This window comes from Triturus cristatus, chromosome 1_2 (assembly GCF_964204655.1).
Source record: "Triturus cristatus chromosome 1_2, aTriCri1.1, whole genome shotgun sequence".
Taxonomy (NCBI): domain Eukaryota; kingdom Metazoa; phylum Chordata; class Amphibia; order Caudata; family Salamandridae; genus Triturus; species Triturus cristatus.
In genome coordinates this window covers 880684735-880708640 of record NC_140580.1, presented here as the reverse complement: position 1 = coordinate 880708640, position 23906 = coordinate 880684735, and the positions used below count along the sequence as shown (strand labels likewise).

Here is a 23906-nt window from a genome sequence, read left to right as displayed (position 1 = left end):
TGGGGCATGGTCCGACAGAGTACTGGGCTTTTCAAAAGTGCGTGGCGTGTACTAGAATAATAAGCATATTGTCTATTCTAGAGAAGCTCAAGTGTGGCGGGGAATAAAAGGAATAGCCTCTCGCCTGACCGTGCTGTGCCCTCCATAACTCCAGCAGGTTTAAAGTGTCCATGCTCTTTAGTAACGCCCAAGATGACCTGCTCAGCGGCCGAGCAGTGGGCCTTGAGCTATCTTGAGCTTGAGTATATATTCAGCACGCAGTTACAGTCACCCATCCAGATGATATCATAATGTGCTGTGCATAGGGTGTCAATAGATGTACCACTCCCTCAAAGAAATCTGGGCTCTCGATGTTGGGTGCATATGTGTTCAGTAGTACCGTGGGTCTGCCACAAATTACCCCCACCACGCCTTCATATCTACCATCTTCCCCCTCCAGTTTACTCTTCACCTTAAGGGTGATGCTAGCATCTACCTACAGTAATACCCATGTGCCGATGATTGGAAGCTGGCATACCACAGTCTGCCCCCGCATTTAGAATGTATCTTCTCGTGTTTCAGTGGGAGCAGGTGAGTCTCCTGCACCATTACTATCCACACTTGATGCGTCCATGCATATGACCATATTCTCTACCGTTTGATAGGGTTCTGTATCCCCTTAATGTTCCAGGACAGTGCTGTTACCCCCATGTATGTAAGGTGTGTTCCACTCCTGTCCCATGATCTACCCTTGCCATTATGTTGCCGCGGTGCGTGTAGCTTAAAACTCCTCTCTCTTGAAACCATCAACAAACTCCCCCATCAAAAAACAAAAACTATATTGTCCCCTCACCCGTGTAGCTCACCCCAACCTGGCCTCCACAAGCAACACATGCTGTGTTTATCCAACCCCCACCCTTCCCTGAGCAACAGTCAAACTTCCCCCACATAGTGCACCGCTCCCGTGGTCCCCAGTGAAGGAATGCCTCAAGAACCATGCCAGCAGTAGTTGCAGACACTCTGGGGAACACCAGTTTATCTGTGTATCTCTCCCATCATTTCTGACTTGTGCATTATACTCAATCAGCTGATATTCACCCCCTCGGTTTCACACAATTCAGTGTCGCTAGCCCCCTACCACCGAGCCAAAAACCTGTGTCCATGCATGTGTGCTCTGCTCCACCTCGTCCGCCAGTGGTTCTTGATAAACTGAATAGCATCCTCAGCATGGTCAAAGAAATGTCTTTTCCCCTGCAAGTCCACCGGAGGCACGCAGGAGGCAACAGAGCATATGCTAGTCAAAAGTCTCTCACTTTCGTTTAACTTCTGTGAACGATCTCCTTTTCTTTTGGGTTTCCACACCATAGTCAGAGTAAAAAGAGATCCTGTTCCTGTTAAATTCAACATCTCCCTGATGTCGGCCACCGCCAATATGTCCATTTTATTTGTATTTGTATTTGTATTTGTAAAGTGCAACATTCATCCCAAGGGACATCACGGCACTAGGAGAGTGTTATCCTGATATGGGGAGGGCTGTTGTGATCAGTTTCAGGTTGAGGCGTCAGCCAGGATGATAGGTGGATTTGACTATAATCTAGGGAACAGGGAAGTTTTCAATTTCTTCCTAAAGGATAGATATTCGTCCGTTAGGCATAGATCTAGTAGAAGTTCATTCCAGTGGACGGCTGCTAGTTTGGAAAAGGATCGGTCTCCTGCTCTAATCCTTTTGGTCTGTTTGATCTTGGCCAGGGCCTGATGGCGAGACCTCAAGTTTCGCGGGGGGCGTAGAATTCTAACTTATCTTGCAAGATGCGGGGGCCCTCTTGTGTAGCACTCTGTGTGCATAACAAAGGAGCTTGAACTTAGCCCTTTGACGTACAGGCAGCCAGTGTAGTTCTCTCAAACTTTCAGATGCCAAGCTGTATTTATTTTTATTGCAAACCAGTCTAGCAGCCGCATTTTGGACAACCTGTAGTCTTGAGAAAAGATAATCGGGCATGCCCACATAGAGCACATTCCCATAGTCAAGTCTTCTAGAAAATAAAGCCTGGGTGATGGACTTCCTACACTTTAAGGGGATCCAGGAAAAAAGTATTCGAAGTAGTTTCAGTATAGCGAAGCTTATTCCGTACAGCGGTCGAACTTGATCTTGCATGGTCAGTGCATTATCAAGGAGTATGCCCAAATTTATTCCAACTCACTTGGGTTCTGGGGTGGCTCCCAGTGCCCAGGGCCACCAGGTGTTGTCCCAAATTAGGTGTGCTCCACTGAAAAGCAGGATCTCCGATTTTCCGGCATTTAACTTTAATCAATGCTCCATCATCCAGGTTGCTATTTAAGTGAGACAGTTAATTAAGTTACTTTTGGTGTCCTCGTGCTTGTCTTCCAGGGCAATTAGCAGCTGCGTGGCATCCGATTAGGAGCAGATATCAAAGCCCCATTTCCTGCTAATCACAACTAAGGAGGAGACATAGGGAGACCCCTTGGAGGACTCCGTATTTGTATTTTGTAGGAAAGAGGTGAACCACTGAAGAGCTTTCAAATGTATTCCTTTTTCATGAAGGATGCACAGCAGGTGGTCGTGAGATACAGTTTCAAAAGCCGCCGTTAGGTCCAGAAGGATTAGTGCAGCAGATTTACCTTGGTCCACCAAGGATCTAATGTTGTCTGACACGACGAGTAAGGTGGCTTCTGTATTATTGGCAGCTCTAAATCCTGTCTGAGAGGGATCTAAGAGGTCATTAGTTTCTAAACAATTGACCATTTGTTTATTGACCAGTCTCTCCAGTACTTTAGATAAGTATGGTAGTTGAGAGATTGGTCAGTAGTTTGCAGGATCATAGATTTCCAAGCCTGCTTTTTTTAACAGTGGAAATACCACAGTTTCCTTCCATATAGCTGGGAATTTAGCTGAATCCAGGGATTTATTGAAGATACGAGTAACATGCGGGCATAAGAACGATACAAGTCGAGAGAAGATAAAGTGAGGGCAGGGATGCAGTGGGGATCCTTCTTTAACCTCACTCATGGCTTTTGCAACCTGTTCTTCCTAAAAAGGCACCAAATTGCTTAAATAAGCATGGGCTTGAGGGCGTGGTGCTAATGTTTGTCAATCAGTATTGTTAGCAGCGGGCTGGTTATTAAAGGAAGCGTAGAGTTTGGCGACTTTATCGATGAAAAAGCTGTTAATTACCGCACAGTTATTAATTGTAGGAGTCATGGTACGGGACATACTAGTTGGTTTGCAGAGTTCGTTCACTGTTTTATATAGTTCTTTAGATGATTTGCCTATACCTCAGTATCCGAGCAATCAGCATATGCGGTGGCGCTTCAGGTTTCAGTTTGCTGCCCGGGGTTTTTTGAGCCCTATCCACCTGCAGCCCCCCTCTCCCTCCCTGCAGGAAGGTGGCAGCCAGGATTCCAGGAATTGTTCTACTGGTGTGACCCTTGCAGCAGACGTAACATGCAGTCATTATTGCACCATGACCTGTCTTCCAAGTCCGCCAACTTGGCCTCCTGCATTTGTAGGTGTCTCTCCTGGTCTGCCAGCTAACTAGTATAAGCCCCTAATGTTTCCTCTGTACTATCAGCTCTTGTGCCCAAGTCGTACACTCGATTTCTCATCTTGTCCATATTCTGGTACAGTGGCGCCACTGTGATGGCCACGCAATCAATCATTTCGATAATTACCTTTTTGCCCTTCAGAATTGTTTTTAATATTCAAATTGGATGGAGGCCTGGTCTTCTCAATGACTGGCTAGTGGTTGCACCTTGTGCCATACTGCCCAGTCCCTCCTTGATTGGGTGGCGCGTCTTAGGGACCATGACCTCGGGTTAGATGGCATCCATGCCCAGTAATGTGGTGCTACTGGTGTCTGGGCCCAAGCACACTATAATTGCCCCTTCACAGCACCCTGCAACAAAACGGTCCGAGCCACCACAAGCAGTGTTCATTTTAGGTACTTTCAGGGGTACACCATGGTTTGCTCAATAGAGAGATAGAATGAATGGTGGGGGCACTGCCGAGCCAATCGTGTTGGTGACCACCAGTCCAGGGCCTTAGTGTTTAAGCGTGTAATTCCTCCACGCCTGTTATGCAATAGAAAGGGTGTGGGGTAGGGAGATCTTCACTTGCGCCTTTATGTTAGCCCCCATCACCCTGGCTCGTCTAACATTGTTCACTCCAAATTAGTACTCCAGATGGCCCCCTTCAGACAGTAGGGCTGTAGCCCCCAGACTTTCTGAAGAGTCCCATCAAAAGTGTGGGACAGCCCCTCCGCGTTGTCCGCTGTAGTCGTTATGGGTATTACAGTATAGGAGGGGGCCCAATCACCCACTCCCTCGCGGGAGCGTCACAAAGCCATCTGCCCCCAGGCCTCACTTATTACAGTACATGGTAATTCCCCCTGGGCTGTCAGGCCTCAGTTCTGACCTCCGGCTCTAACTCTCACTGGGGTTACCTTGGTTATTCTTTGTGCCGCTGCGGTGAATCTGTTAGAAAAGCGCTTCACCTGCCTCTCGACGTCATCTGCAGCCTCGGGCGAGCCCAGCACCACCGTAGCGAGTCTTTCTGCAGAGCGGCTTCACTTACTACCCGCGATGGAGTCCACTGGGGAAGAAGAACAAGCATTGGCATAGCCAATAGGTCTCGCCTTTGGGACTTTATAAGTGTTTAGCCATGCAACAGTTGATGTTGTTGAACCAAGGATATTGTGCTGGATAACTAAACACTTATAAGGTCCCAAAGGTGAGACCTATTGGCTATGCCAATGCTTGTTTTCTTTCCTATGACCCAGGGACCGAGTCCCAAGTCTTGAAATGCAGGCTGCAACTTTCTCTTCATGTTGTGGTCAGTGTTTTGGGGACCATCCCCTTTTTACTTTGCCCTCTCTTGACATATCACCTCAAAACTTTCCAGTAAGGAGTTGAAGTGGATGAACCTTTTTTTGTAAAGTTTCATGAACATTCATCATACGGCGCCAAAGTTATTAGCAAAAGAATACATCAATTTCCAATGGAATACTGGTGCTAACTAGAACTACAAAGTGGCGACCCCCGTGTAATGCGTTTATAGTTTGTAGAGTGTGTATAGCGTGTGTGTGTGTAGAGTGTGTGGTGTGTGGAGTGTGTGTGGGCGTGTGTGTTTTTTTTTTAAAGGGGCTCATCTCTGACAGCTAACAATCTGAACATATATTTTAAAAAAATATACAACTAAGGGTGCCCCAGCATTAACTGAGGACGCATAAAAAATGAAACCTTTCATTCCAAAACAAGACCTCAAGCAAGTGGTTCAACTCATGGCAGTAAACAGAAGTGACTACAGTAATGCCTTCCAACACATCTCCCCAAAATAAGGTTAGCCCGACTCTATGCATTCACTCGACTCCATGTGAGGCGGATGACCACATCACCCCGCGCGAATGGATCTCCACTGGCTCCGCCCACCTTAGCACAACCGAAGACTTATTATAGAAGCTCAAAATAGCTGGTGGTGGCTTCTCCTCCACAAACAAAATGGTATTGCGCCTTGAGGGCTTAAGTTATTAAACTAAAAACCCCAAGTCTACTTGGGCACCGGCAGTTTTTTAAAGGAGACCTCGAAACGGGTCCCTACAGGGCTCTGTTTTGTGTCCTGGCTAGGGTGACCAGAATTAAAAAGCCAAAAACCGGGACGTTTTACGAAAATAGAAGAAGGACTGCAGTTTTACTTCAAGCGAGCGCACAGAATGACAGTGCTCCTCAGCAGAGAATTACAGAACAGGCAGTTAGAACATACATAAAATGCAATTTTTAAACCCAGAAGCTTGCCTGTTAATTAAATTGCTTTCTTGAAACAACTGCTAACTATCCCTGCTTTGTAAAGTATAAAAAGTGACCTCCCACAGTTTTCAGTCGCCCTCTCTAAAAACCGGGACAGGAGCTCAATTTCTTGAAATCTGCCGGGTCAGCAGGTGGAAAACGGGGACCGTCCGGGCAAAACCGGGACGCCTGGTCACCCTAGTCCTGGCACAGACAGTCAGACAGTCAGTTTTTTTCCGGACTGCAGTGACAGCAGGCACATGGATGTGCGCTTCTCACACTGCGCACTTCTCACTAGTGGAGAAGTTACGGCATGACGTCATGGCAGGTGAGCGGTGCAGGGGGAAGGGAAATCCTGTAAAGAGAGTAATTTTCTCATTAGATTTCTTTTCTCTTTTGAAACTCGGGAACACCAACACTGTTCTGGTGTCACCAGGGCTTTAAGTGGAAGCTTTTTCAATATTATAAATAAACCATAGTTGCTGCTTATTTATCTTATGCAACTAAACACCATTGACAAAGCAAATAGTCCTGACTTGTAGGTATGATGTTACTTGTTGTATCATATATCTGGATGCAATGACAGAAGCAGCAAAATACAAGTCGAGCGGCACACTATGCTAAGCACAGATTTTTAGTTTATGTGTTTTAAGCCACGCCCTTAATTACACTGGCTACGCCACTTTGAGAGACCCCCCCAGTTTTTTCGTCCCTCTTAAAGCCCTGCCCCCGGGCCATAGGTCCCTGCCCTTGCAGCTCAGTACGTTTCATATATTAACAAGCTGCAATTTTACTGTGAAACACCGCGCTCTCCTGGACAGAATCACGTCTGCAAACTGATGCTGTCAAACATGGTTGTTCTTGCTCTAATAAAAAAACACCAACTGTATAAAGCCTGTTAGCATTCTAGAAAATCACGTACAAAAAAACTAAAACCATGCATGAAAGGCCTCCATGTGAGTCCTAAAATAACCACACAGTAGCCAGAACAAAGAACAAAGAACATCGGCAGTGAGTGTCACCGAATCAGCATGAAATATCACTCAAACATCAGGCCCTGTGCAATCCTAGAGGAGCGAGCTTCATTTGTAGAGGCAGCACCTGCGAGGGCCTATAAGAACCAACTTAAACCTGCCAGGCTGCAGGAGCGAGCTTCATTTGTAGAGGCAGCACCTGTGAGGGCCTATAAGAACCAACTTAAACCTGCCAGGCTGCAGGAGTGAGCGTCACCGCTCCTGGCTCGCAGGCATATATCCCTCACCCTTAGGGGCCACCAAGAGCTCATATTAACTCATGCAGCACATCCGGCTCACCAGGTGTGCGTTCAGTCACCTGTCCCGGCAGTAAAGGAGCCATATGGCCCCCGCTTACGATTGCCTCAAATTCCAAGGTCTGTTTCAGAGTTTACTGAATTCAATAGCAAATGCTGATTCAATCTCATGAGTCAAAATGGACTTCTATTTTGCCCAGACCCTAATAATGTGTGCTAAAATTTGGAAATATTACTGGCATACAGTGTGCCTTGTAACACTGCATACTTTGTATTTTGTTGCCCTTTAATTCCAGTGGCCATGTGCTTACGTGCCCGACAAACGCTTACAGTTTATAACAGACAGATCAGATAAGGTCCTTTACTGCGGATGGAAACTGCCACTTTCAGATTACTTACCTATCTCTGCAGTTTAGGTGCTGAACTATTGTGCCGGAATTCAAATCTTTCATCTGCAGGTTAAATGCGTAGGCCAATGCAGCAGGTACATTAACCCAGTGTGTTGTCTTACTGGCTGCCGTTTTAATACCGTCATGGAATAAGTTCCCTCTGTTACGGAAGTCTATTCCTCAACACTCGAGCAGCATCCAAAACCTATGCAGACAGCCTGGAATCCGATATGAGAAGCAGACCAGACAGAACCTTCAAAACACATGATTACTTTTTAGGTCTCGCCTGGCGTAAGACTGCGCAGACATGCGCAGTCTCGCTAGCGAGATTTAACGTTTTGGTTAGATTTCTCTAGTGAGCTTTAAGCCCCGCCCCTCCTTTCCATTGGCTGGCGTCACCGTTTATGCTAAACGGTGGCCAGCCATTGGAAAGGAGCGTCTAGTGACATACACTTTTCTCTTTTAGAGCCGTCCCAGTTGGACTGGCTGCCCCGACTTACTGTTGGCGTAAAAGGTTTTCTAATCTTTATGGGGCCAAACACATGGCCCCATAAAGATAAGAAACCAGTCATGCGAGTCAGTCCAACTGGGACGGCTCACGAGCCAGTCCAACTGGGATGGCTCTAAAAGAGGAAAGAGAAAAACAACTTAATTGCGAGCGCTTGTTTACCTCCTTGCCGCTGCGTTCTATCGGGACCCCGGGATGGAGCTGCAGATGTTCATGTCCCCCAGCTCCCAACTTCTTGGTGCAGCCCCCTCTTCCGGCCCTCAGCTGTCCCGGGCCCGTCCTGTCCGCTCCGCCTCGGCCGCTCGGACACAAACAAAATGGTGGCTGTTGTTCCTCTCTCGGCTCCGCTTCGGGGAAGCAGCTTCAGCAGTAGCGCACAGGTTAGCAGCTTAGCTCAATCGCTGGCGTCGAAGAACTCTTGATGTCACTGAGAGAGTGCTGTGTGGCGTCACTTTTTGTTGTGGGAAACCAGCAACCAAGCACAAGTTTCCTAATAATATATCGTTTTAAACGCAATGTGTTATTTTGTTATTGAGTTAATATAATCCTTTGCCTGACTGGCCCAATTTTCAATTTTCTGTCGTGTTCCTACTTCACTAATTTTAAACGACTCCATTGGAAGATGGCTGTCGTTTAATTTCGTAGACCGGTGATGGCACGTAAGCCAGCCATCATGAGTTAACTTTTCGGCCATATTGAAATGGTGCTGGTTGCCAATGTTCTACTAGCCTTTAATAGTTTTTAAACTGAGATCTAGAACAAACTAATTGTTGATAATCAATTGTGCTTTTGCAATTATTTACCAGTTAAGCAAAACTTCGAAGAGTTGAATTAATTGTAGGGTCGGTCTGCAAATTTGAATATAAAATGTCTTTGTCCGTTTCAGATGCTCTTTTGTATTATAAACACCGACATCATTATGGTTGGGTGCCTTCTTCTGGCCAGACAAACGATGGCTGAAACACCGGTGGTGACATGACCTCAGCCATGACATAGTAGACCGGGTATTTAACCCAATAGGGTCAAGCGTCACTACGCACGCGCGCGCAGTTCAGCATGGGATATGGTTCAGAAAAAAAGAAAGTAGCATAGACATAACTGGGATTCGAGGTTTTTCCCTGATCACCCAACCATGAATAAGTATTTGTTGCCGCTGTCAGTGGTAGGCACTTCTATCGGCGGCACAATCATACTCAAGTGAGTGATAACTTTTAGACATATACTTTTAAAAACTGATGCAAACCTCTTCCTATTACCGAGTGACACGACTAGCATATATACCTGTAAACCTTTCAAATTGTGACTTTTTTCTAATGCACAATTTTGGATGATACATTATTTTGAATATTATTACTTGTTACGATTATTTTTTTGTAGTAACTGCTGCAATAACAATGTTGCACGTAAAAGTATTTTATGTCATTTAGATTTTTTTTCTTTCACTTTTATACAGCTCAGGGCTTTTAATTGGATGAAAAAACTGGGGGTCTCTCATAGGAGCATGGCCGATGTAAATGAGGAGGTGGCGAAGAAAACACTTAAACTAAAAATCTGTACTTAGCATAGTGTGCTGCCCCCTGGTATTTTGTTTTTTCTGGTTCCAGTATCCTCTGAGCCCCACCCCCTCGTCTTTACAATAAATAAGCTTATAAATAAAATAGTATGCATTCATTTGTAATGTGACTTTTCAGTCTTTGTTCCCTTTAATTATCAGTCATGGATCATTCAGGCTGCCCTAGAACATAATGAAAAGTGCTTTCTATTTATATTTTCTGTTCGAAGTATGCACAGATAAGTCAGTGTGGGACATCAAAATAATGAGCTGGCAACCCTAATCATAAGACTGGAAGTTTGTTACAGGATCAGCACATTATTTATTTCTCCACCCTCAATCCCCGATTAATGCCATAATAGCAATAGTTCAACTTATATCTGAAACCCTACGCCGCTGGCAATAACATGCTGAGTTACTTCAAGTGTCTGTGAATACACCCTGCATTCAGACAACTCACTCGCCATTCTCACCCTTCACTTTCGCGCTCACCTTGCACTCACAGCGATCGCAATGGACTCACACTGATCACCATGCACTCACATCATTCACCCGCTCACCCTGCACTCACAGTGATCACTCTGCACTCACAATGCACTTGTGCTGTTCACCCTGTACCTTACCCTGCAGTCACACAAGCATACTGCTCACCGTGCACTAAGGTGACACTTCATTCACCTGTCACCCTCACTGCTCAATCTGCAATCTCACTCAAACTAGCCCATCACTAACCATGCATTCATTCATCCGACCCTGCACTTACATCCACACCTAAATTCATATGGTCACCTCACTAACCCTGCAGTCACTCCTCTTACCCTACCCTCCCACTGTTGCATCGCTCACCATGCACTCACATGGGCACTGCTGCCATTCACACAGCGGGTAAATGTGCTTGCTACAAAGAACGTGTACCATGCAGATCACAGAACTGAGTGTGAGTAAACTATGAGTAGCGCTATAAAAAATGAAATATTTGTCAGAAAGGTGCTATAGAGAGATGAGGTGCATTGTTGGTGAGTGGTAGTGAGGGAATGCATGGAGAAGGAGGAAATGGGGGAGGGGTGCCAACAAAGACTGTTGCACCGTGTGCGAACAGTGCTAGGCCAGCCCTGGCTGGGAGTGTTAGCCCCACCCCCCCCCCCCACTGAAGTTCGGGTCTAGTTGCGCCCCGGATCCAGACATATAATACAACAAGTAACATTACACCTACAACAAGTCAGGGCTACGGGCTTTGTCAATAATTGTAAATTGCATATGATAAATAGGCAACAACTATGGCTTAGTCGTATATATTATTGAAAAGGCTTCCGTTCTTGTGGGTAAGGTTGTGGCGTAAGGCTAGAGCTGCCGACTTTCGAGCTGAGAAAACAGGTTTGAGCCTCACATTGGATCAACATCCTGTGATTCTAAACATTAAAATGTCCTTGAGTAATGTAACTGTTACTCGTTTTTGAGCTATATCAAACTGAACAAGCATTGAAAATTAAATAGGCCTCGCCTTTTATTAAGTTAAAGCCATTTGCTTTGCTAATGGTTTTATATAGCAAAGTAAATGGCTTTAACTTAATAAAAGGTGAGGCCTAGTGCATTTTCAATGCTTGTTACACTAGGAGTTCTGGACATTTCATTTTTATTGCCTTGGAAACGTTTCCACTTTCAGGAAACCAAAGATGCCGAGCTAAAAACAAACACTTTTGTCTGCAGTTTTGGGAATACGTCCGCGTCAATTTTTTTTCCCCTATAATTGTTTTATTTTCTTCTTTCTCTGCTATTTGGTGCGCAGCAGGTGGGCAACTAGAGCCACATTTCAGGGGGGGTGGGAGGGGCTGAAAAAGATTTCGGGGGGGGTAATTCCTCCAGAGGCAGAGTGACTCTAAGAAGGGGTGAATCCACAACAAAAGCCTCATTAACATGTAATGGTCTTTTAAAGACCTGTGAAGTACTCGGGTGCGAAGCTGTCTCAGACCAGGCTGACACGCACGACACGGGGGGTGGGGCTGAAGCCTGGGTGTTGTGCGCCTGGTGCGCAGTGTGATGGGTTGAAGATTCCTATTGCCGCTGTCAAGCGTGAGGTGACCGCCCATGCCTCTTTGCTTTTGTCAGGCTGTTTATCCTGCCTGCTGGGCTTGGGGGACTGACACTATGAAGCCTCATCAAAAGGCGATTAATAAAACACCCAAAACAAGTTACGCTGGCCAATGTAGTCTACCAAGGGGCCGAATCAAAGAATACTTTGCAGGCTCACTACAGACTTTAGTTTGATGAAATCTTAATGTAGGAATGCACGAATGTGTAAACTTCAAGGGAACAAGGGTGGACGTGTTAGTGACGGAAGTGTGTTCTGTACACGTTATTATTTACGCAACTCGTGTGCGTTGAAGAGCCGTAGTTTCTAAATGGGTTACAAAGGCGAGGAAGTGACTTTTGAGTATGTTTAGAAGCGCAGCATGGGAGGGGAGAAGCCGGGGTCTGTTGCCAGCGGGCAATGCTAGTTTGCTGAAAGGCGCAGGCTTTTGCCCTCCTTCACTGCTCTCACGGCCCTCATTTGTGAACCCGACCTGGTGACTCTGGGCTCATGCTAGCAGCTAACAGCTTTGTTCCTTTGTGGCACTCCCGCTTTAGCTGTGAACATCGTAAGCTAAAGCGCGAGTGCCGCAATTGCTCAAAATGTAAAGAAGTAGAAAAAAACATTTGTTTCTATTTTTTTACTTTATAAGCAATCACGGCACCCGTGCTTTAGCTTACGATGTTTATAGCTAAAGCGGGGGTGCTGCGATTGTAACAGAAGTAAGCACACTCATGCTTGTGCTGGCCTCCACCTTGCGGGAGCGAGCAGCGGGGGCGCCAAAGCCATATGTTTCCATTTAGAACGCGCGCCGCTGCTCGCTCCCGCAAGGTGGATGCCAGCACAAGCACAAGTGTGCTTGAAAAGGAGTAGACAAATGGCTAAAGGCCCTCCTAGAGCAGCGCATGTGCGCTGCCTGGGCGAGACCTAAAAAGGAGGGGGGTTCAGAGTCTTGGCATGCTGTCCTCCATTGGGACCCACCACGATCCTCTCTCTTTTCTACCCTGGGCCGTCAGGCCACACCACTCATCTCTCATCTTCCACGAGGCTGCCTCCCCGCCGAGACACAGCTCACTGATTGTTATTCGTCAACGACCGACCTCCGGTCAACACTCTTCCTGTGTAGCGACCTCAGTTTCTGTGTATTCCACTGCTGCAAGGCGTCCACAGCATCCTCCTAGAGCCTCTGCTGCCACCTGGCACTGGCTTCCAACCCGCGTGGCTGTGTCTTGCTTCGTGCCCATGCCAGTCAGCGCCCGCTGTTATAGGGGCTCAGCACAGCGGCGGATCGTTACCAGGGTGTAAGGGCCCCACTTTCAGATGCCGTTTACCCCTCTACGATGATGGATGGGACCGAGAGAGCGGGGTCACGAGAACCAGTGATACGTCAGAGCTGCGATACATCACGTCTGTTCAAGTGGACATCTTGGCTCCTCCTCCCACTCCAATATATTCTTTGTATATCGTATCAGTTCCTAATAGGTTGGCAACTTTGATATGATATTATTCAAACTGTGGGTATTTTCAGATATTTGATAAGATACTCTGTTGAAAACACAAGGCATTGTTATTTAACTATGGGTGCCTCAGTACCTGGAACAATGATATCAACTTTTAATACACGCTATGTAAAACACTATAATACTGACACACAGATATCACCAGAATATCAACCAAATAAATATGCTTGTCCAATGCATTGACAATACAAGTTTAAAGAAATTACAAAATAGATCTATGAACGGGGGCGTGGCTTGGTGGGCCAGCATGGCGGACGTGAGCTGAGCGCGCTCCGTCCAGCCTCTCCTTAATCCTACATTTATCCTGCCTCTCCAGCTTTCTATTTGGTTCTTGGGCTGTCCCCCCACTATTGCCTGCCGCAGCTAGCCCCGGAGCCGGCTTGGGAGTCGCGGAAGACTCAGAGGTGGAGATGCGGTGATCGGCGGCGGCTGCAGCCTACCTGTGACGAGGCCCAATCCTGAGTCGGGAAGCCACGTAGATTCCCCGCCACATTGCCCGGCCGCCGCTGCGGCAACTGAGGAGTGCGCCTTGCACAGTCGTTGGGGCTTCTGTGGAGACATCCTGAGCGGGGCCTCTCCCAATGCGTTGGTGACCCTCCAGTCCCTTACGGGGTGCAACTATTATCGGCGGCCTAATCGGGTCGCAGACAGAGCAGCTAGAGTGCGGGATACAGCCGGTGGCCATTTTGGAGCCGAAGTTTCCTCCTGGTGGCGGCCCGTGTGGTTTTTGGCAGAGAAGGGGCCCCGGGAATTCCAGACACCTGCTTAATTGGGCACCCAGCACGTGAGTAAGGCCGCGCTGCCTGGGAGGATGGCACGACGGCGGCCGGCGCCTCTTGCCTCCTCATCTCTCCCCTCCTTCTCCTCCTCCTCTGAGTGTGAGAACCCACTGGGGGTTCGGTGGTCTTGTCAGGCCAAACGTGGGGGAGCCTGCGCCCCTGCAGCAACACGGGGATCCGTGGCGAGTGTGGGGGCTCTCGTCCTGAGACTGTCACGGCCAGAGAGGAGTATCGGGGACATCGGCGGCCGAGTCGGTTCACGGTGGGGAACATTACTGGGGTCAGTGCCCCTAAGTCCATCGTTGGGGCCCTGGTCTTTCCTCTTCCCCCCCCCCCCCATTTTTGATCTCTTGGGGGATTGATTCATCAGGGGCTCGGCGTTCGTATCGGGCCGCTGGGGGGGGTTCGCTTACCGGGGGTGCCTCCGGGGGGCTTCGCTGGGCCGGCCCGACGAGAGGAGGATTGGGGGACAGCCTGCCTCCGTATGGACGCCGTCGGGAGTGGGACCCTGACCTCCGTTGGAACGGCTGCATATCCACCGCCTGGGGGCTTTTCGGCTGGGGTCGGTGATAGTGACTGGGCCACTATGACCAGGGAAAAGCCTGGCAGCGGCTCATCTAAGCAGAGCACTATGGATAAGTTCACGGGCCAGGGGGCTCCAGCGGTGCCGCCCGGGGTCTCAAAACACTGTGCCGGACAAAGCGGCCCTCCTGGCCGCCATTACCCAGTCCAGAGATGCCCTAGAAGGCAAGATCAGGGTGGTCAGCTCGGATGTAACACTCATGCGCCTGGACCTGATGAATGTGGTCGCCCACATCACAGAGACGGAGACGAGGATCTCTGGCGTGGAAGATGTGGTCGCCATGCTGCAACAGAAGGTATCGTCTCTCGAGACCACACAACGGGGCCTGGCATCAACAGTGGAGAACGCAGAGGGGAGGGCGCGACGCAACAACTTGCCTTTTGTTGGCTTCCCTGGAGGACTGCGAAAAGGGGACTATGGAGGGATTTTTTATGGACTGGCTTGAGGGCTGGCTCCTCCCGGGGAACTATCGACCGGCTTCGTGGTGGAGCGTGCACATAGGTCCGTGATACCGAAACCCCCCCTGGGCGTCCGTCCGTGGCCTGTCATCGCCAAGCTCCTCAATTACCATGACCGGGACACTATCCTGAAACAGGCCCGAGCTCGGGACCCGCTGCTATTCAACAACTCACGCATCTTAATCTACACTAAGATAGTACAGCAGTGGCGGCAATCGTTCTTGGCAGCCAAGGCCCGTCTCTGCGAACTCAAGCTCCCCTATGCCTTGCTTTATCCAGCCAGGCTGCGTGTGGTGTACTGGTCCCGCACCCACTTCTTTGACACACCGGAGGAGGTGTTCCACTGGACGGATGAAACTGTGCGGTTGCGTCCTCACTCTCTCCCAGGAAGGGAATCTGACTCCTCTTCGAGCGTGCCTGCCCGGAATCAGTGTGGGCCGAGGGGGAGAGGGAGAAGGCACTCCAAATCCAGGTGTCGCTCACAGTCTGCAGGTGCCGTGGCCCGGAAGGGGTCCGTCTCTCGGTCGCATGCTTCGGCGGACTGACACCAGGTTGACCAGGCAATTTTCCAAACTTGAATATTCTTCATAGACCGGAGAAGCGTGTAGGATGGCCGGTCTCTCTGTGGGGCTCCACAGAAGGAGAGGAGGCCAATAGACAATGGGCTGCGTATTGGGGATCTATTGGCGGGTGAGGGGTGGGACCTCCTGTTGGGGTCAGCTGGCTCTGCCTGCCGCAACAGGTACTTCACTGTTTTGGAGGTACAGGGTGGGGGGGTGTTGTTGGGTTGTGTTTTTGGGGGGGGGGATTTGTGGGGTTGTTGCACTGTCTACCTGTGTTCTGGACTCTGCTGTATTCTGTGGAGGATTTTTTATGCTGCCATTTTACTGTATAGGGCCTGCACGGTAGGAATGCCTGTTAGCACACAGGAGGCCCCTGGTCTTATTAGAGTCCTTAGTTGGAATGTTAGAGGGGCACTCGACAAGATCAAAAAGGGAGCTATCCTAAAGTCGGCCAAGCGTGCCTGCGCCAATGTATTGTTGTTGCAGGAGACTCATCTCATGGGGACTAAGGCATTATGCTTCCAGCCTTTTGGATTTACTCAGGTCTTTCATTCTGGGTTTGCGAGCAGTTCCAGAGGGGTTGCTATTTTAATACACCATACGGTTTCATATACACATGTTAAGACCTGGGGGGACCTTCAGGGCAGGTACATGTTTGTGCAGGGCACTGTAGATGGTGAGATCTTGGTTCTGGGGAGTGTCCTATTGGAGGGGATTGGAACGATGTGATGGATGTGGCCAGAGGCAGATGGAGGTCCGGGGGTTCATCAGAAGTTTGCCACATACTAAATTATACTCCTTAGTGATGGGTCTGGATTGGGTTGACCCCTGGCGCAGAATGCATGGCAGTACACAGGGCTACACGTATCTCTTGGCAGTCCATGGTTCCTTTTCCCGCCTAGATTATCTGTTTGTTCCACGGGTCTTTGACAAGAGGGTGGTGGCGGCGGACATTCTCCCATGGGGTCTTTCAGATCATTCTCCGGTGGCACTTACTATACGAGCCGGGGGGGGCCTGTGGGCCATTCCATTGGCGCCTATCAGTCTGAACCTTCAGAAGGAGGACTATAGGGACCGAATGGACGAGGCCATTGATCAATATCTAGCCTTTAATTTGGGCTCGGTCTCGGGGGCTGGGACTTTTTGGGAGGCCTTGAAGCCGACCATTCGGGGGGGTGGACATCTCATTTTGCGCTGCTGCCCGACGACGGCGTAGAGAGGCCCTGGTTCGTGCGGAAGGTACTATTCTCGAGCTGGAGGCGCACGGCGGGGAAGAAGGGGGGCGGCTGACTCAACATCAGTTACTTCTAGCGCAGCAGAAACATTCTCTTATCCTTTTGGATGAGGCTCACCAGGCTTGGCTGGCTACTTGCAGTAGGATCTACCAGTGGGGCGACAAATCCTGCAAAATGTTGCACCGATTGTGTCAGGGCTCGCTTCGCCCCCAGGCCCTCCCGGGTGTCGTGGGGTCAGGTGGGCCACCTTTGTCTGGCGCGTCGGCTATTGCACGTAGTTTTGCAGAATATTATGCTCAGCTATATACCCCCATGGAATGCCTCCCGGCGGCGGTCATTGAGCGTTTTCTGGACGATCTTCCGCCGAAGGCACTTCCAGGTGGAGTTAGGGAAGATCTGGAGGACCCTCTTACTGATGAAGAACTGGGGCGGCCCTGGGGGAGCTAAACTCGGGCAATGCTCCTGGCCCTAATGGCTTTCCGTTCGAATTTTTTAAGAAATATTTTCGGCAGCTGGGGCCCCACTACCGTAGGGTGGTGGAGGAGGCCAGGGACCGGGGGTGTCTGCCCAGTGACAGATATGGACAGGGCATTTGATTCCCTGAGTTAAGTTTATCTATTTGCGCTCCTGCGGCAGCTGAATTTCGGACCGCGTTTTTTGTCCTACCTAACCCTGTTGTACCCTGACTGGACAGCATTGGTGCGAGTTGCGGGCTTCGTTTCCTCAGCGTTTTCTATTGGGCGGGGCACCAGGCAGGGGTGTCCGCTTCCCTCATACCTTTTTGCTCTAGCAATGGAACCCTTGGCTGCCTGGATGCGGATGGACGCTCAGGTGTCCGGTTTTGAGTGGGCGAACGGACTCTCTGATCGCATCACCCTTTATGCGGACGTAATATTGTTTTTCCTTACCAACCTGGAACACACGGGCCCCCGATTGATGCGTATCATGCAGATCTTTGGGAAAATGTCGGGGCTTTATATGGACCCTCGGAAGTACACCTTGTTGGTCTTGGGAGGTCAGGGCGAGCTTGTTACTTGGGCATCGCCAGTACAGGTGGTGTATGGGGGCATGAAATATTTGGGGGTGTATTTATCCAATCCTCCCACAACGGCTTGGGAGCAAAATCTTGCACCTGTATGGGAGCGTGTGCGGGAGGATATTAAGACCAGGTCCCATATACCCCTGTCCATCTACGGCCGATCAGCCATTTTTAAGATGGTGTCGCTCCCGAGATTATTGTATCAACTACAAAATCATCCCTACCCGATTCCCCCGCGGTGGTTCCAGCAGGTGAACTCTGCCCTGGGTCACTTCCTTTGGGATGGTGGAGCGGTGAGGGTAGCGGTCCGGACGTGCTTCCTATCTACATATTGCGGGGGACTGGCAACCTCCTATATTTGATCTTATTATGTTGCATCGCATCTACTTGTCTTAAACGAGTGGTGGAATGGAGACAGAGCGGACCCAGCCTATGCCGTAGAGCGGCGCTGCATGGGTGACCAGTCCCTACACACTCTCCTTTATTCTGCCCTGCTGAGGCGTCTCCTACCATCTGCCACACGGACTGTTTTTCAGCTTTGGAGGCAGGCATTACGGAGGATGGGCTGGTGGAATAGACTGACTCGGGCGACCCCACTATGGTACAATGGCCGCTTGCTGCAGCTGCTGAATCTCTCCGGGTATTGTGATTGGGACAACATTTGGATTTCCACTCTGGGGACATCATGCAGGGCACAACTTTAAAATCCTTTCAAGAAATCCAGAAGGATTTCCAGATGCCAAAGACCCAATTCTTCAAATACTTGCAATTTAGGCATGCCATCTCCCCCAGCTTGGAGGGTCTGGACTCATTGCCGGAGTTTAGCCCAGTAGAGGCTAAGGTATTTATGGGGGACCTCCTAGACCATAAGATCTCTAAAATCTATCAATCCCTAGTTACGCACTGTTCCCCCTCATTGCATCGTCTGCGGGAGGCCTGGGAGGGAGATGTGGGCCAGATGGAGGAAGTGGACTGTACAGAAGCTTTGGCTTCCCCGCGCGGGGCGGCTATTGCGGTGAGCCTGCGACTTATTCAATTTAAATACCTCCATAGGGTCTATTTTACCAGGGTTAGGCTCTGGAGGGCGGGCTTGGTGGCTTCACCGGTGTGTCTCCGTTGCGGGCACGAGGAGGGGACCCTGCTACACACTATTTGGCACTGCACGGCGCTCGCACGATTCTGGAGGGGGGTTCTGGCTTGCCTCTCTGAAGTACTGGGGTGGGAGCTCTCTAACTCACTGAAACTTGTCCTCCTCCATGTGATGGAAGGGATCGGGGGCAACATCTATAAGCACCATCTTATGCTCCTAGGCTTTACCCTAGCGAAGAGAGATATAGCTAGACCCTGGAAGGCGGTCGTTGCCCCCTCGGTCTCGACTTGGAAAAAAGGTCTGGACTTTTGTATGGGCCTCGAGATTCCCATCCTTGAAGCAAGAGGGTGCCCCGGGAAACACTATAAGATCTGGAGGCGCTGGGCGGATTATCGATGCCTGGAACTGGAGCCGCCGCGGGGGGGCTGGGGCTATGACTCGGAGTGACCTGTGGGCCACTCCCGTTTCCTCCACTTTCTTATGGGCTGCCCGCACTTCCACAGCAGGATGTGGTATCGTAGACATTGAGTTTTTATGTAGAGCAATGGCAGTCTGGCTTAGTGATATGTTGTTCCGGAATAAGGAGACGGTGCACTGGTGGGTGGGGAGGGAGGGGGGATGTTGGGTGTTTGCAGAGATTAATTTTATTTGTATTGCCTTTCATATTCTCCTGTTTTAAATGAGTAAAACGGTCAAAGTCAATTTCTTTTTGTATCATACATGCGGCAGCTTTCTCTGGGATTGAGAGATCTGCATCATTTGTGTTATTTTGACGAATAAAATCTGTTTAAAAAAAAATACATCTATGAACTATAAACATTAAAATTAAAAAACTTTCAAAAGCCAACTTAAAAGTATGTATGAATAAAAAGTAACATCTGTATAATTAAAAACACCAAAACAAATTAAAAACAATGCTCAACAATCAGATTCAAACATAAAAGTTAACAATTACAAAACCTCAATTAAGAATTAAGGAGTATAAATAGAACAAACAACAAACAATCATCGCTCATCCCAAACCTAATTAAAGAGAGAGGAGAATGCTACTCGGCATGAGAGAAGCAAAAACAAATCAAAATTAAGTAAATGCACATATGTCTATTTAACTATAAGAAATATATTTCATATAACACGTCCTACTGAACTCTTGAACTTAAATTAATTTCACATTAATTTCTAAAATAAATGCCCCACTTCGCATTCTCAATACATATACATCACCTGGAAATATGTTTCATTAAAAATACTACCAAAGAAGGCAAAGCTAAATTATGCAGATTGTATAACAACATTATTTTATTAACATACAGTATGAACTAATTATATACTTACAAAAACAACCAAAAATTTGGCATCTCCTAATAATGAAATGCATTCCATGATACTTTTCTTTTATCATTTTTAGAATTGTTAGACATAAAAAAGTCACTTTAACTGACCTAGACAGCCCCACAAAGGGGAAAGCCATTATTAACTTACATAGGATACACATATTCAAAAGAAAATAATGCAAATGAAAGAACATGTTGGAAATGCAATAGGTACTGCCCTAATGGTTGTTTTGGGTGAGGTGATACTATCAATGATGCTATTGAGAAAGTCAGGGACCACAATCATCCACCTTAGCTGAATTCAGAATCAGAGACACTGTATTTGACTTAAATCTTGGACTTCAACTTCTCCAGACACGAACATTAAAAACTATGTTCCTCATATTTCTGCACAACGTAAAATCTCTTGCTTCCAAGTCTGCAGACACAAGCATTAAAAGATATGTTCTCCATGTCTTTGCCTTACTTGCTGGTCAAATGCCACCTGTGCAAAAGGGCCAGCAACAGAAAAAGAAGAGCAGAACATCAGAATACATCAATAACTGCCACACCGTGGCACCTTACCCTGCATTAGGAGTGTAGTGGTTGGACCACCACAGGACCGCTACCTCCACCAGGATCCTGCAGCTTGGTCGTGATGATCATGCATAGTAATATGCTGTCAGTGCCACTGCGGCACCACTGAGATTTTTATGAGTTTCCAAACCACCACCTTTTCCATGGCTGTGAGCCCACCATGAAATCAGTCGGCAGTGAGGCAACTAAGGGAGCACTAATAGGACCCCCAACACTCCTGGTCCTGGGGGTGCATGCGACGGGGGGGAAATGTAAGCCCTCCCTGAATTTGCATCCCATATCCTGCACCGCGTGGCATGTATGCCACACCGTGCAGGAAGGTACAGTCGGCGCTCTGAGAGCATCGGTATACATGTTAGGCTTTTCTATGAGCCTAACAGACCGCTGCTGTCAGACCACCGCAGGACCGCCCATCAGATCACGATTTAAATGTGGCAGATGGCAGCAGCACAGCTTTGGCGGTCCTACGGCGGACGCCGCATTGCACCGTCCGCTGTAGGACCGCCAAAGTCGTAATAAGGTCACCTGTGCAAAAGGGCCAGCAACAGAAAAAGAAGAGCAGATGTAACTTTAATTTAATTTAATTTAATTCTAGGTCATAAAGTACTTAGTAAAGTCTTGGCCACTTAGCTCCAACTGTATCTTCATGCTCTAATACATGAAGTTTAAAATGGTTTTATACTTAAATGCAACACTTCGAATAACATCCGATGTTTGTTTCATGTTCTGGAGGCGACGGATATGACGTGTTTCCCCACAACGCTGGTGCTTTCCATAAATATTCGTAAGGCCTTTGATTCCATTCGTTGGGAGCGCCGACAGGTGGTCATGTCCAAGATGTGCTAGATGATGGCTGGAAGAGATGAATCAGCCTGGGTACACAGGGGGCATGGGTGTGCACTGATGGGTGCATTTTCGGCCTCTTTGAAGTTGGATGGGGCACTTGATAAGGATGCTCCCTCTCTCCTATGCTGTTCGCATTGGCTATTGAGCCATTTCCCTGCATGCTCAGACTGGAAGGCTGAGGTGTGCGGATCCCCCTTCAGGATAGGGAGCATGTGGTCTTGCTTTATGTGGACGACATGTTTATCTATGTGAGAGATGCAGACATGGGGGTTTTGTGGAGTGTCACCATTCTAGAGGATTTTGGGAAGGTATTAGGCCTCCACGTAAATTGGCAGAAGTCGTGTTCTTTTCAGGTCATGGGGGTGATTGGGAGACCCACCGGTGGCAGTAGCGAGAGCTGGGATCCAACGGAGACCCGAAGTATTCAAATATTTGGGGGTCAAGGTGTCCCACACATACACTGACATTATGTAGGGCAATCTTGGGGGAGTGATGCGATGCCTTAAGAACAGTGTTACTTTTTGAAGGTCTCTGCAGCTCCCCACCATGGCTCGTATGGCACTGACTAAATGGTAATACTCCAGCGCGTCCTATATCATTTTGCTAATATCCCAATATGGATACCGAAAACCTGGTTTGAATCCCTCGATGTACTGCCCATGGGTGTTGCTGCTAATATTACAGAGGCCTTCGTCCGGGGGAGGCTTGGGGAGTTCCTGACTATGAATTCTACTATTACGCGGGGCGTGGCTTGGAAGCCAACGATGGCGGACGCGTGAGCCCGGAGCTCCGCGCCAGGCTTGCCATTTATCCGCCTGGGATCGGAGATCTGGCCTGAACCTTGGTGCCAGTGAGAGGGGCTGGCCCTTGCACACCCTGGGGGCTCTGTTTTCACCCCCGGCTTGCCTCGCGCTTGTTATTCGGAGGCTCTGCATGACTGATCGCGCCGGCCGCGATGGCCTTAAGATGGCGGCCGGAGCGGGAGCGTAGCTCCGTGGTGGTGGCCGCGGGTGCGCAGAGGTGCGGCGGCTGATCCCCAGTGGGCGGCCACTTCTCTGCCAGAGCTGAGACAGCGTTGTGGCAGGCAGGAGGAAGCGCTGGACGAGTGCTGCCGATTCGGGCTGACGGAGCCTGCTGTGTGGGGACACTGCCGGCCTACTGGTGAGGAGGTGCAGGGGGCGGCCCGAGTGAGCCCTGGCCGAGGGACGATCCCGATGCTTGGTGGACGGTGGGGTGCCCCTGGCGGAGAGGCGACGGAGCTGCCCCGAGCAGGAGGAAGTGTGTCCCTGGCTGGGCCAACTGTGTGGAGGCGTCGGCGGCCCGCCTGTGGAGCAGCTTGCGTGTGCCCTGACTGATGAGCGGCTGCAGCACCTGGCGGGTGATGGTGTGTACGGAGGTGCTGGAACCTGTCCATCACGCTCCCTGCTGATCCGGTTACCCGGCTGGGAGTTGGGGAGGATGCCTCCCGTGAAGTCTGAGCCCATTGCGCCGCAACACTCGGGGGGGTCTGCGGCCTGCTGATTTCCCCCCTAACGCTCAGGAGTGGCAGTGAGAGATGCACGAGAGCAACCTTGGGCACCCCCTGCGGCTGAGCATTGTTGAGTGGGCGCTGGGGTGCTTCTGAAGACTTTCTGCTGGGCTCATGGAGACCTGTTGGACCCTGGAGTGGTGGGCGCCGGCAACGCTGGCAGACGCATCGAGCCCGTCCAGGGAGAGGAGAACCTGATCGCGGGCGGCTGACTCTGTCCCCCCTGTCATGGGTAAACCCAAGGGGCAGCAGGCCGGGCCCTTGCAGGGCTCGGAGTCCCTTCCACCGGAGATGTCTGAGAAGGCGATGGGGGACAATCCTGTGAAGGTGCCAGTCCAGCAGCAACTGGCCAAAATCCAGGAGGCCATTGCAGATACTAAGGCGACGCTGCACCAGGACATTAGTACGGTGGCGGTGGGCCTGGGCCTGCTGCGCGCGGAGCATGCCAAGCTGGCGGACAGGGTGAAGCAATCGGAGGTGAACCTAGTGGTTTTGGCCCCTGCGCACCACAAGTTATCGACCCAGGTCAACGAGCTGGTGGGTAAGGTTTCCACCCTGGAGAAGAGGGCCAATGATGCGGAAGGGTGTGATCGGCGGAACAATGTGCGGGTGGTGGGCCTTCCGGAGGGCGTGGAGGGGCAGGATATGGTCACCTACCTGGAGTCCTGGCTGAGGGATGTTGTGGCGCCCCAAGGCCTCTCTCCCTTTTACGCCTTGGAGAGGGCTCACCGAGTACTTGCCCGCCCTCCGGCACCGGTCGCCCCGCACGTGCAGTGGTCACGAGGCTGCT

The 23906-nt window shown here is 49.6% G+C and overlaps 1 protein-coding gene across 1 annotated transcript in view; it reads left to right on the top strand.

Annotated features, from left to right (window-relative positions):
• Window positions 1-23906, top strand: part of GABRD (gamma-aminobutyric acid type A receptor subunit delta) — a 228984-nt gene that overhangs the window by 172567 nt on the left and 32511 nt on the right. The window lies entirely within an intron of this gene.